The sequence below is a fragment of the Eptatretus burgeri genome, chromosome 8 (assembly GCF_056783735.1).
Source record: "Eptatretus burgeri isolate ZD-2024b chromosome 8, Ebu_testis_v1, whole genome shotgun sequence".
NCBI lineage: Eukaryota > Metazoa > Chordata > Myxini > Myxiniformes > Myxinidae > Eptatretus > Eptatretus burgeri.
In genome coordinates this window covers 24,942,992-24,955,651 of record NC_140968.1, presented here as the reverse complement: position 1 = coordinate 24,955,651, position 12,660 = coordinate 24,942,992, and positions in this window count along the sequence as shown.

Sequence of the window (12,660 nt, the reverse complement as noted above, 5' to 3'; positions counted from 1 at the left end):
CAGCAGGTGTAGGCAGTGTTGGAAGTGCAGCAGGTGCATGCAGTGGTGCAGGTGCAGTGGGTGCAGACATTGGTACAGGAGCAGCGGGTACAGGCAGTGGTGGAGGTGCAGCAGGTGCAGGCAATGGTGGAGGTGCACTGGGTGCAGGCAATGGTGGAGGTGCACTGGGTGCAGGCAGTGGAAGAGGTGCACTGGGTGCAGGTAGTGGGGTCAGTATCGAAATAGAAATTGGTAGAAATGAGGTATGGGAGACAGTTTTAATGGGTGATGTGGCAATTAAACATGTGGATTCTTCATTCTGCAAAAGGAAAAAATTGTGACATCATGTTTTTTGGGGATTCTCCCAAGATTAGGAAACAATATAGAAATTATGAGCAGAGCAATAGACGTCAACCATTGGCTGGAATAATGGTGTAGGGAGGAAGGTTTTACATTTAAGAAGCAGTGGGAATCATTTAAGGGACAAAGGGAGTGTTACCGGAATGATGGCCGTGTGTTAAATAGAAAGGGGACAGCAAGGTTTGCAGTGGGAATTGAGGCTTTTTTTTAGGTGAGCGGAGGGTGGGGAAGCTATGAAGGAAGGAACTGATGATGTAATTGTGATGATTGAGGCCAGGCAAGAAAATAGAATTTCAGGAAGGTAAAAGTTAAACATTCTATAAAAATACCAGGAGTTTATATAATAAGATGGAAAAGCTTGAAGCCAAAGTAGATAGTGAGGAGTATGACATAGTTGCAGTGAGTGAGACATGGTTTCAGGAGGAGAATAACTGGAGGACAGGATTGGAGGCTACAAGGTGTATTGGTGTGATAGGAAGGAGAGAATCAGAGGAGGAGTAGCAATCTGGGTAAAGAAGCAAAAGGCATTTATGAGGTTAAAAATAACAGGACTGGAGGTAGATTTATATCACTATCAGAGTAAACAGAGGCAAGTGAAGTAAATAACTCGACAAGCCAAAAGAGAGTTTGAGAAGGACATGGCTAAGAATATTAAACATAATAGCAAGGATTTCTTTAAGTATATCAAGGGAAAAATAACAGGTTCGGACCAGTGTGGGCCCATTGAGGAACAGCACCGGGAGAGTGGTCAGTGATGAAAGTGAGATGGCAGGCTTATTAAACAGGTATTCTTCTTCAACTTTTACACAAGAACAGTCAGGAGAATTGCCAATAGCTGGAAATATCTATCGAGGAGGTGAGGAAGGGCTTTTACACAAGATCCAGGTTGGAGTGGAGGAAGTACAGGAACAGCTCGGAAATCTAAGAGAAGATAAGGCTCCGGGTCCAGAGAGTATACACTCGAGAGTATTGTTGGAGGTGGCTGAGCAGGTAAGCGAGATATTAACGGATATTTTCAATAGTTCCCTGGAGTCAGGACAGGTACCGGAGGATTGGAGAGGAGCAAATGTAATACCACTGTTTAAGAAAGCATCCAAGAGAAGAATTGGGAAACTATAGACCTGTTCGTTTGACTTCAGTTGTAGTGAAGGTGTTGGAGAAGGAGGAGGAGGAGGAGATTGAGACCATACTCTGTGCAGAGCGTTAGTGCTGCTTCAGCAGTCTCCTTGACTATTGGGCACAATCCTGGACGGGTCTCCACTCCGACACAGTATAACAGCATGCTGGCACTCATTTTGCCGACCTCGGATGGATGACAGGCCAAGTTAACCCCACCTGGTATTAATTCAACAGCCGAGCGGTATTTGAACTCAAGACCCTCGGATCCAAAGCCCACCACCCTCACCATTAAGCCAACACCAGGCATGAAGGTGTTGGAGACATTAATTAAGGACCAGATAAGGAACCATTTAAATACATACAAACTAATTAAAGGTAGTCAGCATGGGTTTACCAAAGGTAGTTCCTGTTTAACGAATCTTTTCGAGTTCCATGAAGCAGTGTCTGATTGGGTGGATGAGGGAAAGGCAGTGGACATAGTATATCTCGACTTCAAGAAGGCATTTGATAAGGTACCACATCGGAGGTTGTTAGCCAAAGTGACGGCTTGTGGAGTGGCTGGTCAGGTAGCTAATTGGAATGCAAACTGGCTTAGTGGTAGGAAGCAAAAGGTGGCTGTGAGTGGGAGGATATTTTGCTGGGAGGATGTAAGTAGTGGGGTACCTCAGGGATCGGTACTCCGACCATTACTATTCATTATTTACATTAATGATTTGGATAGTGGGGTGAAGAGTAGGCTTTCCAAATTAGCAGTTGATACAAAGCTTGGAGGTGAGGTGGATAGCAGAGGGGATGGTGATCAGATGCAGGAAAGTATTGATACTTGCATAGATTGGGCAGAAGATTGGCAGATGTAATTTTACCTGAGCAAGTGTAAGGTGTTGGGGATGGGAAAGAACAATGAAAATAGAGATTAGAGGATGCAAGGGATAATTTTGGAGCGTGTCTTGCCGTGCACCCTCTCGCGAAGAGCCTTGAACGCCAGTCGACGTCTGGTGGGGGCATCGAGATCGTCTGTCGCGAGTTTAGACCCTGGTGCTGCGACACGGGCAGCTTCTCACACTTCACGAAACTGGTGACGTCCAGTGACCCACACGGTCCGTCGGCGCTGCTCACACCCACACGCGCACCACATGCTCACTTTCTTCTCCTCTTCTGCGTGCTTACACCCGCTTCTTGCTTGCTTCTCTTCTCCCTCCCTGGCTTTCTTTCGCCTCGCTTTCTTCCTCAGAACGGACCTCCAATTTGTTTTATATCTGCGGGCCGTCTCGGCGGGCGCAGTCCGCCCCAAGCTCACCCTGCCCCACTTGCGCACGGTTACCATGACGACCCGTGCGCTCCAAAAAAAGGTGGGCGTCGGAGCTCTCGAAAGAACGTTGCTGAGGAAAAATAATGGCGCGTCTCAGCTCGCGAAAGAAATGTGCATAAATGTATCTGTCGTAAAGAAAAAAGCTTCCCATAAGAGAGGGGATCTATTCTTTACCCTTCTCAACGCATCACATTTAAAATCCCATTAGACATGGGGATGGGGCTAATCTGAACATACATTTAAGGAAACGAGTACGTGCCCGTAAAAAAAAAAAAAAATAAATAAATAAATAAATAAATATTCCAACCGCGAGCAACAAACAGCAACCACACAGGCTGTTTCTTCGCTCTTGCGTGCCCGTATGTGCGTGGCGCGGAAGTTCGCATATCTATTTTAACTGTGTGCAGGTCGTATTATTACTATCTTAAATGTGTACAGGTCATATTATTACTATTTCAACTGTGAATAGGTCATATTATTACTATTTCAACTGTGAATAGGTCATATTAATACTATTTTAACTGTGTATAGGTCATATTATTACTATTTCAACTGTGTATAGGTCATATTAATACTATTTTAACTGTGTATAGGTCATATTATTACTATTTTAACTGTTTGCAGGTCATATTATTACTATTTTAACTGTGTGCAGGTCATATTATTACTATTTCAACTGTGAATAGGTCATATTATGACTATTTTAACTGTGTATAGGTCATATTAATACTATTTTAACTGTGTATAGGTCATATTATTACTATTTTAACTGTGTGCAGGTTATATTATTACTATTTTAACTGTGTGCAGGTCATATTATTACTATTTCAACTGTGAATAGGTCATATTATTACTATTTTAACTGTGAATAGGTCATATTAATACTATTTTAACTGTGTATAGGTCATATTATTACTATTTTAACTGTGTGCAGGTTATATTAATACTATTTTAACTGTGTATAGGTCATATTATTACTATTTCAACTGTGAATAGGTCATATTATTACTATTTTAACTGTGAATAGGTCATATTAATACTATTTTAACTGTGTATAGGTCATATTATTACTATTTTAACTGTGTGCAGGTTATATTAATACTATTTTAAGTGTGTATAGGTCATATTATTACTATTTTAACTGTGAATAGGTCATATTAATACTATTTTAACTGTGTATAGGTCATATTATTACTATTTCAACTGTGAATAGGTCATATTATTACTATCTTAAATGTGTACAGGTCATATTATTACTATTTCAACTGTGAATAGGTCATATTATTACTATTTCAACTGTGAATAGGTCATATTAATACTATTTTAACTGTGTATAGGTCATATTATTACTATTTTAACTGTGAATAGGTCATATTAATACTATTTTAACTGTGTATAGGTCATATTATTACTATTTTAACTGTGTGCAGGTCATATTATTACTATTTTAACTGTGTGCAGGTCATATTATTACTATTTTAACTGTGAATAGGTCATATTAATACTATTTTAACTGTGTATAGGTCATATTATTACTATTTTAACTGTGTGCAGGTCATATTATGACTATTTTCACTGTGTATGTTGTTGTTCTTCTTTCAGCTACTCCCGTTCGGGGTCGCCACAGCGGATCATCCGTTAGGATCCGCATACTGATTTGGCACAGGTTTTACGCCGGATGCCCTTCCTGACACAACCCTGGTCGCCTCTTACGACACAGGGATAAGGATTGGGTTTCGCCATGATTCCGGGCTGCCCTACACCTTCTAATAGCACAGCCAAGCGCAGAGCACCCGTCCTCAAGCGATCCTCCAACCCAAGCCTCAGAGTAGCCGGATTACAGGCGCACGCCACTACGCCCGGTACTATTTTAACTGTGTGTAGGTCATATTATTACTATTTTAACTGTGTGTAGGTGATATGATAATTATATCCCCAACACATCTGCTGGCAACATTTCTGAAAAGCCCACATCTGCTGCCCGACACCTATTGTCGGAACGACATTTCAGTCTTCGCAGTCTGTATGCTCACATAAACATTATCTGCAGCAATGCGTCATTTGCCCTGTGACAGAAACTCAAGCAGATCTGAACTTGGTAAACGCACCATGGAATATTTAGTGCACGTTTGTCACTTCACTCCTTGATAATTATAATTTCCTTCTTATCAATCTTAGAGACAAATACATCTTCAAGTTACAAGAATTCAAAATGCAACTACTCATCGGGTAACTCTTACCAAAAAGCACAATCATTTCACCCCTGATCTTATGAATCTACAATGCCTCCACTCCCTATTCATCGAATAATTTAACACATGATATTCTTACTTACATCTAAGTCCTTGAATTACATGCCACCCTGTCAGTACATTACTGATGTGTTGACTCACTCCTCTCCAGCATCATTCCATTGGTCATTGAATAAACAGCTATTAACAACATGTCCACAAAATAAAGTGTTCAGAGAACACAAAACCCCATGCAGTGTTCCAGATTATACTTCAATTTCAACAAAATAATGATTTTAAAGATCGTTGAAAAAAATCCGAAAGTTTAGCACTACTGAAGCAGTCTTATACATCACCCTTATTCACTGTAATAAGACGATGTTGAGTCTCAGTTTAGGAGATGGAGGCTTTATTGATCATGATCGAACACAGCGTCATTCAACATTGTATGTTGCCATGTCGACGACCACTTCTTCACCCCAAATCTGTACCCTCTCACATGCCATGGCATCTCATGCTATATATCGATATATAACATGGTTCTTGGAAATATTATCAAGGCGATATGTGTTCTATGGAATTCAAGTGTATAATTCACTTTATATTAAGGTTTAAAGGCATACAAATAAATAAATTCCAGGTTTTAATGCCGTTTTCCCAGTGTCCATTAAATCACCCTGAGATGTCACATTAGTTATTCGTGCCTGTTGTTTGTGTCCTTTATAATGCCATTAAAAACAGTAAGTTTCCTGTTTGGAATGATTTTCAATTGTCTCTCTGCGCATTAATGATCGGGACAAATTCAAACCTAAAGTACTGTAAAAACGAGAAACGCGTCTTCCTATTCATGTTCCGATTGGTGTTCAAAATATAACATTTAATTTAAATAGGTTGCTAACTTGATCATAAACTGATATGACAGATGGACGGACATGAAACAATTGCTTAACGCCGCTTTTCGCTTCGCAAGTGTGGGGTAATTCCAAAAACGTATGGAGAACACACCTTTATACACAGTGTGATCCATAATTAAGTCCCCATTTTAAATATAGAAATACTCTGTTATTCGTGGTTGAGAATATTTGAAAGCTTGTTTATTGCCATTAATATTATTTCTCCTTTGCTTTCAGATTGATCCATTATTACTGACAAATGAACTGTTGCTCAAAGAGTGTGAATTGCTGCATGGTATCAGGTTTGGCAGTCTGTAATTGCAGTTCAAAGATGTTGGCAGCAAGAGTGGAAGACAAAGGTGGTGGAAGATACTCCTTGGATCCAAAAACGATTAAAAACTGTCATGAAAAGCTTATAACAACGGGTTCAGTAAAGGATGTAAGAATATCAGGAACAGTGAGATCACCAGGAAACAATGACCAGGTCAAGGAGCCCCCAACAAAGTCGATCAGACAAGCGGTGAAGGACAGTGGAATAAGCTATCGTGCAATTCAGGCAATTTTGAAGGACTTGGGATGGAAACCATACAAACCTCATTATGGTCAGCAGTTGTTTCCAGACGATTGTGACAAGACAATGGAGTTTTGTAAACATTTATTTCTGTGGATTGATGATTGTCCAGGTGTCTTATACAGTGGAACCAGCTTATAAGAATGTCGCTTAAAATAATCACCCACACATGAGCATCAAAATCGCTGGGACCAACTCTTCCCGATGCTAACCTGGAGAAAAATTCCCACATATAAGAATCATGAGCCCGATTGTAGGAATTAAAACCACGCTGAATGATAGAAATAAATTTCTGTATTAATTTTTTATATGCAAATTAAACTGCAAATAAATATGCAAACTAGAAGGGTAGTCGGTAGAGCGCAAATCTCCGCCATGCAATGCATGATCCACGAGAACATATCAGGTCCAATACATTTTTGAAATATCATGCTGTACAGCACAACTATATCGTTTTTGGCCCTCTCAATGGTGAAGAGAGAGAGAGAGATTGGGACCATACTCTGTGCAGAGCGTTGGTGCTGCTTAAGCAGTCTCCTTGGCTATTGGGCACAATCCTGGACGGGTCGCCACTCCAACACAAGATACCAGCATGCTGGCACTCATTTTGCCGACCTCGGAAGGATGACAGGTCGAGTTAACCCCACCTGGTATTAATTCAACAGCTGAGTGGGATTTGAACTCGGGACCCTTGGATCCAAAGCCCACCACCCTAACCATTAAGCAAACACCAAGCATAATGGTGAAGAATCACTTTAAAACTTAAATAATTCTCGTATCCAGATACGGATCTTCACCAAAATCTATTCAGTTTGTCCTAGTCACACACCTAACAACCTGTCCACAAAATTTCATCCGGATCTGTCCACAACTTTTTGAGATATCCTGAACACAAACAGACAAACAGACAGAAAGGGGTGAAAACAACCTCCTTCACCTCTGGTGGCAGAGGTAATAAAACTGCAATTAAAATAGATTTATACAACATCAAAACTGGAAGGAAGTATAGTGCTGAGAAAGAAAGAAAAAACAACAGGAAACAGAAGTTTAACCTCATGGACAAGGAGGTGGCATCTCTCTGTAGGAAATGCTCACACAGTATGACTGTAGCTGACATTTTCAGATTTGACATCGTTGCTTGATCGTCTACTGCCATCATGGATCGCAGGAGGAAAGCAAGAACCGACGACAAGTCACTGGAGTTCATCCACACCTAGGAAGTTTTGCCCAAGGCAAGTGTTGTGTGTGTGTGTGTGCGTGCGTGCGTGCGCACTCTCAGTTCCTTTGAATTCTTTGTTTGTTTCAGTTTTCAAAAAGGTGAGCTCCGACTCTTCTGTTCTGTTCTGTCTCATCAGATGAATCAAAGATATTCTGCAGCAAGGTTTGGCATCAACCAACCCATCCGAAGCAAGAGTTTGAAGAACAGCAATGTCTTGAAAAGTCTCGGGAGCAATCGGAAGCGAAAGAGAACTGGTCGATCCCATGCTGTTGAGGTGGCCATGGTGAAGTGGATCAAGATGTCACAGAGAAGGATGCTCCATTGACTGGACCCCTGATTAGACAGAAAGCAGAGGAGTTCACAGATAAGCTGAACAACATCGAGTTCAAGCCAACAAACGGGTGGTTCTTTCGGTTCGTTAAACGCCACGGGATCATTCACAAGAGGTTGCATGGTGAGGCAGCTGAAGCAGATCTTACGGCCAAAGAACTGTGGCTATAGAGGAAGATTGGGTTGAGTTGAATGAGGGCTACACTGATGACGAGAACTAGAATGCTGATGAGACCGGATTGTAATTCTGGGCACTTCCAGCAGCAATATTCACTCTGTAGGACGACAAGAAGAAGGGGGGAAGAGATCCAAGGAAAGAATGACCATGCTCTTCTGTGTGTTGATGACAGAGGAGAAGCACCAAGTTTTCATCATTGGAAAAAGAAAGAACCCGCGTTGCTTCAAGGGCTTGAAGGACATCCCTGTTCTTTACAGAGCAAATGCTTCAGCGTGGATGACTGCTGTCCTCTTCGGGGAATGGCTGGAGGAGTGGAATCGGGAGTTTCGACTTGCGAATCTGAAGGCATCCATTGCTCCTTGTGGACAACTGTTCCGCAAATCCGCCAATGGATACCCTGTCCAACCTGAAGGTTGTGTTTCTCAAAGCAAACACAACATCTGTTCTCCAGCCAGTTGACCAGGGAATCATCCGGTCATCCAAGGCCCATTTCCGTCAGCAAATACCGTGAAGGGGTCTTGAACGAAATCGATAGTGCCGAAAATGGATCGGCTTGAGCTCTGGCGAAGATTTCCATTCTCGATGCAACGATGATGACCATTGAAGCCTGGAATGACGTGAAGGTGGCTGGGATCCAGAAGTGCTGGCACAAAGATGGATTGATGAAGGATGAAGAACTACAGGACACGCTAGACGAGGAGATGCTTGACATGCAACCAGCTCAAGAAGAGTTGCTGCCACCCCTGAAAATGGAAAACGAGGCATGGGAAGCATGGGTGGACGCAAACGCCAGGGTTCCAACTATTGCACCAGTTAATGAAGAGGACATTATCGCAGAAGTTCAAAACAAATTTTACCCCGAGACCAATGAGGCAGAGGATGACGGCGATGAAGAAGAGGCACATATTCCAACTGTGAAAGAGATGATTGCAGCAGCGTGCATTCTGAGGAATGGGATGATGTTCCGAGGATACAGCGACATAGCATTTCTGCAGTGTATCGAGTTGATGATGGACAGCAATCTTCAAGTCATGCCACAGATTTTTAATTTGATTTAGGTCGGGGCTCTGACCGGGCCACTCAAGGACATTTATCTTTTTGTTTCTTAGCCACTCCAGTGTAGCTTTGGCTGTGTGTTTCGGGTCGTTGTTATGCTGATTGGTGAACTTCCATCCCAATTTCAGCTTTCTTGCAGGGGACAGCAGGTTTTCCTCTCGGATTTTTCTGTATTTTGCTCCATCCATTTTCCCCTCTATCCTGACAAGTGCCGGATTGTAATTCCAGGCGCTTCCCCCCTCTATCCATCCCCCCTCTTTTACCAACCCCTCCATCCTGACCCAGTCCCAGCTGATGGTAAACATTCCTATAACATGATGCTGCAACCACCATGCTTCACAGAACGGAAGGTGTTCTTTGGGTGATGTGCTGTGTTGGGTTTGCGCCAAACGTAACATTTTGCATTTCGGCAAAAAGTTCCATCTTGGTTTCATCAGACCACAAAATATTTTTGGCACATGGCATCAGAATCTCCGGAGTTTTTTTTGCATACCTCAAACGGGACTCAAGGTGGGCTTTTTTGAGTAATGTCTTCCTTCTTGCCACTCCACCACCCAGGCCAGACTTGTTATATGGTTGTCTTGGTTGTTATATCCCAGTGCTTGGGATATGGTTGTCACAAACACACAGTGACCATTCTTTACCATAAAGACATGTGGCTCTTTCAAAGTTGCCATTGGCCTCTTGGTGGCCTCTCTGATCAGTCTCATCCTTGCTTGGTCATCCAGTTTGGAGGGACGGCCTGATCTCGGCAGGGTCTTGGTGGTACCATACACCTTCCACTTCTTAATGATAATCTTGATTGTGCTCCAAGGGATATTCAAGGCATTTGAAATATTTTATACCCATCCCCTGATCTATGCCTTTCAACAACTTTACCCCGGGGGTCTTTTGAAAGCTGCTTGGTACTCATGGTTGAGTCTTTGCTGTGTAATGGACTACCCAGCAGAGGAAACCTACAGGAACAGCTGAATTTATTCTGAAATGAGACGTGCACTCGGTATAACGCATACCTCAGCGACGCAATGCCTGATCCACAAGAACATATCCGTCCCAATACATTTTTCAAATATCATGCTGTTGTTGTTCGTCTTTCGGCTGCTCCCGTTAGGGGGTCGCCACAGCGGATCATCCGTTATGATCCGCATACTGATTTGGCACAGGTTTTACACCGGATGCCCTTCCTGACGCAACCCTGGTCGCCTCGTACGACACAGGGATAAGGATTGGGTTTCGCCATGATTCCGGGCTGCTCTACACCCTCTCATAGCATGGCCCAGTGCAGAGCTCCCATCCTCAAGCGATCCTCCAACCCAAGCCTCCGAGTAGCCGGATTACAGGCGCACGCCACGACGCCCGGTATTTTTCAAATATCATGCTATATATCGTTTTTTTGGCCCTATCAATGGTGAAGAATCACTTTAAAAATTAAATAATTCTCGAATCTGGATCCGGATTCAGATCTTCACCAAAATCGAATCAATTCGTCCTTGCCACACACCCAACCAATCCATCAAGTTTCGTCCGAATCCGTACACAACTTTTGAGGTATCCTGTTATACATCGGTTTAGCCCTACCTCTCAATGGTGAAGAATAATTTTAAAAACTCCAGTAGTTGGATCCGGATGTGGATCTTCACCACAATCTAATCAATTCTTCCTTGTTGCATAGCCAACTGGCCCAACAAGTTTCATCTGAAATCGTCCACAAATTTTTGAGATATTCTGCACAGACAAACAGACAGGAATAAAGAAAGAAAGAATGAAAGGGGTGAAAACATAACCTCCTTCACCTTCGGTGGCGGAGGTAATAATCAGAATCACGACAATTTAATACAGGTTGAGGCCAATTAACTTGGTGTGTGATTTTGAAGGTGATTGGTTACACCTGAGCTAATTTACAATTGCTGTTTTCAGAGGGGTGGACACTTATCCAACCAATATATTCTTGTTTTGTATTTCAATAAAATAGACATCATCAAAGCTTTTCGACTTGCACTCAGGATAAAACCACAGGCAGATGTAGAAGAAGCACCAAACTCTCGTTTATAAAATTACAAAATTACGTAGTTCCACTCACTATGTGCAACTCACTACGTGCAACTACGTTCCACTCCTTCGTGCAACGGAGGCCAAATTCATCAGGTCAACCAATCCCATTCTTTGTAGACAGAAATAATTTGTCTAAACTTTGTATCTTCCTCGGCCCACCTGAGCTCCTGACCACTTACAAAGCTTTTGTCCGCAGCCTGATGGAGTACTGCTCTCCCCTCTGGGCTGGTGCTCCTGCCTCCCACCTTTCTCGGCTTCACACTGTAGAAACCAAGGAATTTCGGATCATTGGCATCTCCCGCAATGAGGCTGAGTCTTTGGGCCTCTCACTCAATCACCGCAGGTTGGTCGGTGGTCTTTCTGTCTTCTACGGTCTCCTCTCCAGCCTCGCCCCCCCTGCTCTCTCTGCGATTTGTCCCCACCACATTTCCGCAGGGCGCTCAAGGTCCGCCAACAACCCCCTTCTGGTAAAACTACCAAAATCAGGAATCACTGGTCACCTTCACTCTTTCATTCCTTTTTTTCTCACCTTTGGAATAAACTCCCTCACTCTATTCATTCCCATTCTTCCCTCCAGCCTTCAAAACAGCTGTTCACCACCACCTCTTATCATCCCCCATCCAAATCCTCGATCTTTTCTACCCCCGATAATCCACCCAAGCCCACCTCCTTCAAATTCCCTGCTTTCCTTCCTGAAAGTCCCTGTAATGTCCATCTTCTATTCCCCATGTTCCCCGTCCCATCCCTCTCCCTTCCACAGATCTCCAAATGTCTCTGTTCCCCACTATTTTGTCCTTCCCACTCCCCCCCCCTCCTGTCTCATGCCCCCCTTGATGTGCGTTGTGTGTTAGCTCTCATAAGAGCCTCGACAAGGTATACAAAAAAAAAAATTTAAAAAGCTATTCTGACAATGATGGCTTGACTGTGTCACAACTCTACCACAGTCAACATTGAGTCATCATGAAAACCACCTCCCTCCCCCCAACTCGCCCTCAGCTAATGAGCATGACGTTTTCGCCGGGTACTTTGTCGATTCATCTCCACCTAATCATTATTCATGATGGTTCATTTTTGCATAATTGGTTCACAAGTCAGTAAGTAACCACTATATTCGTTATGGGTGTGTGTCTGTCTGTCTGTCCCGAGCATAGCTCCATGGTTTAATTATTTTATTGGTTCACAAGTCAGCAAGTGACCACTATATTCGTTATGGGTGTGTGTCTGTCTGTCTGTCCCGAGCATAGCTCCATGGTTTAATTATTTTATTGGTTCACGAGTCAATAAGTGACCACTATATTCGTTATGGGTGTGTGTCTGTCTGTCTGTCCCTAGCATAGCTCCGTGGGTTTTGATCCGATCTTGA